At 36.9% G+C, this 6,000-nt stretch overlaps 1 protein-coding gene across 1 annotated transcript in view; it reads right to left on the reverse strand.

Moving 5' to 3' along the window:
* LOC139125173 (uncharacterized) overlaps window positions 1–6,000 on the reverse strand; it is a 112,285-nt gene that overhangs the window by 78,083 nt on the left and 28,202 nt on the right. The gene's annotated exons all lie outside the window — the stretch shown is intronic.

Raw genomic sequence — 6,000 nt, forward strand, 5'->3', positions numbered from 1 at the left:
AATGCGAGGAGTGGGCCTACGGTTATTGCTTTTTAAAAGTTAGTGCACAGAAAGAGTCAACTCGTACCGATTGGTAGATCCTGTACCTAGCGTATTCTCCGAACATATCACCGATGTACACGATGAGGTCAGTCGTGAAATTCTTCTCTTCCTCACCTCTCGGCAGACGTAGAAGGGGAAATGTTGAGTTGAGACTACGATACACGAACGGACCGATGATGATTTTACTGGCTTCGTTGTTGCCAATTCTCAACTCGAATGTCAATCCAGCAGCATTTTCGTTCATATCGTATTTCGCATCAGAAGGCAACGTAAAGTTACCGTCGTCTTTCCAACCATAAGCATACGACCGAGAATTCTTCCAAACGTCGTAATCCTTGATATAAGAATATTTATCACGTAAAACGAAATTCCAAAACTGAGAAAAGAACCTTTTGGCCTATAAGTGCACAGATTATACTTATCTCAACAAGAATAATATAGTACTCGTGTTACCTTTGTCCTTTCTGCTTATGTTACAGTACCCTCCAAACGGTTCCCGATTTCTAAAATCTAAAGAGACGTTTATATTTTAATGTTGATATACGATGGTTGATGGGAGTGTGTCTGACAGTGTATATTAGCAAGTCTGTCACTCAGTCTTTTAAAGTATGTCTGTTTGTTTGTCTGTCTGTCTGTTTGTCTGGCTGTCTGTCTGTCTCTCTCAGGGAGATTTAAGGGGAGTAAATATTGCACACAGGGCCTTGTGGAGTGTATTTAACGTCATTTATTGTATATGGTATATAAAAGTACTATCAAATACACGATCAATCTACCCCTTCTCCCTCCCTCACAGCTGTTTTCATATATCACAAAGTCAAAATTGTTATGCGATTATCTAATGATTATTGCTAGGGGCTTCAACTGCATGAAAACGAATAAAACTTACAGCATGAACATGAATTATTGCCTGTATTTTAGCCGAATAGTCCATACACAGCTAAATACAGTCAAGGATCCATTGCTTGTGTTCAGCAAGCCTGTACTCATGTGGAATCACGCGGAATCAGAGTGAATTTATCTGTACTACTGCCTTTTGATACAGTGTTCTGTTCATGTTAGGTGAGAAGAAGATTTACGAGGTACCTTGCCGTACGACATAATAAATTATGAGGAGAGAATTGAAAATATTTCGAGTTATTTATTGCATATTATACATTGGGCAGTCTCTCTCTCTCTCTCTCTCTCTCTCTCTCTCTCTCTCTCTCTCTCTCTCTCTCTCTCTCTCTCTCTCTCTCTCTCTCTCTCTCTCTCTCTCTCTCTCTCTCTCTCTCTCGTTTGCATTACCTCTGATGTAAATTTTAATCAGTGAACAAAATATATTTTGTAGAAACGGTAAGAACATGTTAATTACTAATAACGTCCCATATATCTATGGCAGATTCTTGAAGACCGCCAAACAATTTGAAGAAAGAGTTCTTCCAAGAAACTGTTGGTTGATGACCGAAGTCCCATACACTATGCGCTAGTCCTTCTACTTCTTCTTTGGTCACCACGTACGGCCAGAGATTAAACTCAGTTATGAGGCCACTGAGCCACGGTAATTTCTGTTTTCCTATTATCAATGTACCACCTCCTCGCACGGCTCTACTTGGCTTTGATGTGTATGACTCTTTTTGATGTCCATTAATGTAAAACTTTAACTTCATAGGGTTGCAACTCCAAGAGAAGCACATGAATGTGCACTCAGTTGCATTATGTAGAGACGTTGTAACAGGGTCAGCATCGCTGATAATAGCAACGAGGCTATCACCTCCACGATCTTGCAATTCATTAATTAACACCGCTAATTCGTTTTCATTGTCAGGGAGTGAGTATGTCACCACATTTGAAACAGTCATTCCCATATCTTTCGTTCTCTGTACCTTCAACCATAGGCACAATGACAATTCACTTAAATTCGGGATATCGCCTTTGAAGGTCACATGTCCATTTTTTGTTGAATCTTCAAATTTAAGTACCTTATTGGCAACCCCGTGCTTTAAAGCTGTGAAAAAAGATATCGGAGATACAAGTATACGTATTATGTAAAATGGTTGAGATATCTTTATCTCTAACTTTGGAATTACTTGTCTTAATATGGCATATTCACGATAAACTTTAGGGCTCATATATCTTCAATGACAATAGCGGCAATAGAAAAAATGTAATATAGAGAAAGATCGCGAAATAATTTGAAAACTAACAAAATCAAATTTGATTTCAATTATTTCAAACAATGGTGTATTGTAGAGTGTATTTTTAAGTGGTTTCTCGAGATAATATGATTTTACTATACGCGGCACAATCATTACATAAATAAAGTAAGACAGTATGTTGCTTACCGGTTGGTTGTTTACAGTAGAAGGTGAGAAAGATTGTAGTTAGGCGTAATATTAACAGTATTACCATCTGGAAGGTTTTGCAAAATTCCATGTTCAGAAGATCACATCCACTTAAAGGAAGCTAAGATTGCGATCTATACATATAGGTTTGAGCAACATGGAGCCATCGCCTTTTAATGTGGTCATTAAGATCACAAGAGGACAACATCGTTTAGTTTGGGATGATAGTTTATGTACCATTGGGTGATTTCATCTTCACTCTGGACATCTAAATTGTCTTCGTAATCGTTATTTGATTGACACTTTCATCGCCCAATCACTGGAATTCTGCGGGAAGAGCACTGTCTTGTCACGAACAACGCATTGTGGTATTGTAACCAGAAGAAGACGCATTCAATTATGGATCAGTGTTAGCGACATGCAACCTACGGAACACTACCTTCATGGTTTATTACTCATGTTTTCTTCCTCAGGACTGCGAAGATATAGTGAACAAAATCCCAAAGAATTTCAACAACACTTTTATAAAAAAATGAAATTCTTGCTTTGTGTGCTTTTATTGCGCAGAAATGAGCCTTTGGGTCAATCTAGATATACACCAAAATTTGTCAGTGCACTGTACAGTTTTTTTTCTAACATGAAACAATGAGCTAGTGTGAGTTTAAAAATGGACACATCCGTTAGAGGGCAGGCCTTTCTGTTATTGCATTACCTTTTAAACTTGACATCATGAGGGGCCCCTCGATGATAGTTTCTCAAATCGATACCAAAGAGAATTAGCTGAATCATCAACGATGTTATCTGCCACCCCCCTCCAACTGCTGTACGGCAAAGACTTTAAATAAGCTTAACAAATCCGAATGCCGGCAACATTTTTTTTTTCTGCTGTAGGCAGGTTTTCACTGTGCTGTCCACAGCACATCTGCCAAACCTTGATACTTTGTCAAATGTCGAAATATTATCAACAATACAACGTTACTCCATTTGACGAAAGTGAATTCCTGGTAATATCCCATGAACGCATACATCTGGAGAAAAATCATTTTATAATACTTTTTTTATATTTAGTTTTCTGTTGTTCAATTACTCGTTCAGTATCCTTTTAACCCAGTTTCGATATAAGATATATTTATACGGTGATAATATTACTCTTCGGACCCCAACTTCTCATTTCATTGACAAGCTAAATATACAGTTAAGCGACACCAAAAATATGGTTCGTCTCAAAGTTGTATCCATTCATTATAGGAATATCATATCATCATGAATGTCAGCAAGGGGATATCATATTCAATGGAAAATTGAAAAGATTATAGACAAGATAGAACAGAATAAAAGAGAAAATATTCAAGTCAAATGCTGACAAAATGAAGAAATATAAACCGGAGAAATCTGCAAACTGATTAATACAATATAGATATGCAAAACAGTCGTTTGTAGTCCTATTCAGCCTTTGATTTCTGAATTTTTACTGATACAAAGACAGACAGGCAAACAGACAGATAAACGGACACACAATGCAATTGCTTTGTTAAATCAGGTCATTCGCTTGTCATCCATAAGTTTATTTCATAAACAAAAAACACATAACTTTATACTCTGTGTTGGGTAAATTTTCTTGTGTGTTCTGTTTCATGTGTCTGAATTTTTTCCCGCCGGCTGAAAAGGAGTCGGTTAAACATTTGAATAGTAATGAAGTGCCCCTTATGTGCAGATCTTGTGTTGCTCAGAAGCCATTCAGAATATTTGAAATGCCGAATTATAGTTAAGGGATTTCAAACTTTGTTGCCACCTTCGTATGGCGTTAATTGCATTTATATTGGAGCTCTATATGGATATTCTATATTGATATGAACAGATTTAGACCAAAAAATACCAACAGATAAATAATCTAAACGTTTGACGATATGCGTACCATCAGAAAGATCACTGAATGATAGATTCAAAAATATGAATTTGTTGCGGAGTAGTGCTTGGTATATTTCGAAGATATGAGAGTCCTCACTGTATCACCACTGTGCCCAAGATACGGAAAGAGAGTTGTGTAAAATGTGCTACAACCATTGAAAGTGGGGAAAAAACCGAAATATATCAATTTGTTACCGGTATCCTCGGAAGGAAGGAACGATATAACGTCATAAAATTTGCCAGTTGGCATGAAAAGTAAAAACGCAAGCTTAGAATTACTAATTCTTGAAAGGGGAGAAATGAAGAATGATACATTTTCGTCACCATTCTTTAAAAGGGGAGAAATGGAGGGTAACAACGATTAAACAAATGAAGGGTAAAAGCCGTTGCCCTCATTACTGACAAAGAAAAACGAAAGGGTAGGAATTTGTTACCAGCAATACTTGAAAGGGAGAACTGATGTCATAAAATTAATCGGTCAGCATTTTAAGGGAGAAGTTAAGGCTCAAAATCTTGTTGACATCATTTTTCGAAATTAGCGAGAATCAGGCAAATTATTTGTTTCCGTCATTCCTTGACGGGGCAAAATAAATTATGTAGTGAAAAATTCAAATGCTGAACTTTAACTTCATCACGAACCGGTCTTGTGACAACAACGCTATCCTTCTCTCTGAATTTTACCTGTTAACAGACATAAGTTTGTGCAGCGCTTCCGCGGCGAACATGACAATTGAAAAAGTCAGGTTCCCACTGACAATGAAAGGACAAACAGATACGAAATCCACAAGATTTATAAAATTGTTTGGGAAGACACTTTATTCAAAAACAATTGTTTGTTGACATTCAATGGGAGTTTTTACTAGAAAATAAAACTGTTCCCGCACACATGATGTTAATTCCTGGTTATATATACCATTAGGAGCTTCAGTGTTTTTAATAGCCTGTAAAATCGATGACACACATAAGTATATTTTCATTTTCATTAAAATGTCTTGGCTATTTAACTGAGTCTGTGTCGAGTTTCATTACAATATCGCAAACTCTTTCGTGTGTATATTCCGCGTCATATTCTACCATTTGTTACAGTTCCGAGAAGAAAGATGTTAAATAGTTTGGTTTAATAACATAGTTAATGTTAGGGATATGTATATGGGTAATTGTTTTTTCACTGTATCGATTATGTAATACGATTACTCAAATTGATACGATCATATTGGCAGAACAACCAGATAATTGGGAAATCCGTTGTCAATTATGCTTTGCACTGTGACGAAGAGCTTTTCAAAATTAATGAAAGGACTGCTGCTTGCACACACCACAACGTCATATAGTGTATTAATGATTGTGTATGGTTTGGTCGAGAGGTCTCTCTCTCTCTCTCTCTCTCTCTCTCTCTCTCTCTCTCTCTCTCTCTCTCTCTCTCTCTCTCTCTCTCTCTCTCTCTCTCTCTCTCTCTCTCTCTCTCTCTCTCTCTCCCAAAGGAGGAGATTTTAAGCATAGCCACTCTAGACTGAGATTAAATATAAAGAGAATAGATTTTGAATTCACATATGCAATGAAATTTGTCGTCAAAGCTCAAGAATCTCTTCATACTATTGATTCGTTTTCGTAAGACATCTTTACATGACATGCTATAACAGGGAAACAACTCTCTAAAACAAGAGAATTGTAGGTTTTATGGATCAAAAAACGATGCACTATCTCTTTCGAAACAAACCTGAACAAATTC

Source organism: Ptychodera flava, assembly GCF_041260155.1.
Source record: "Ptychodera flava strain L36383 chromosome 3 unlocalized genomic scaffold, AS_Pfla_20210202 Scaffold_25__1_contigs__length_14229661_pilon, whole genome shotgun sequence".
Classification (NCBI taxonomy): domain Eukaryota; kingdom Metazoa; phylum Hemichordata; class Enteropneusta; family Ptychoderidae; genus Ptychodera; species Ptychodera flava.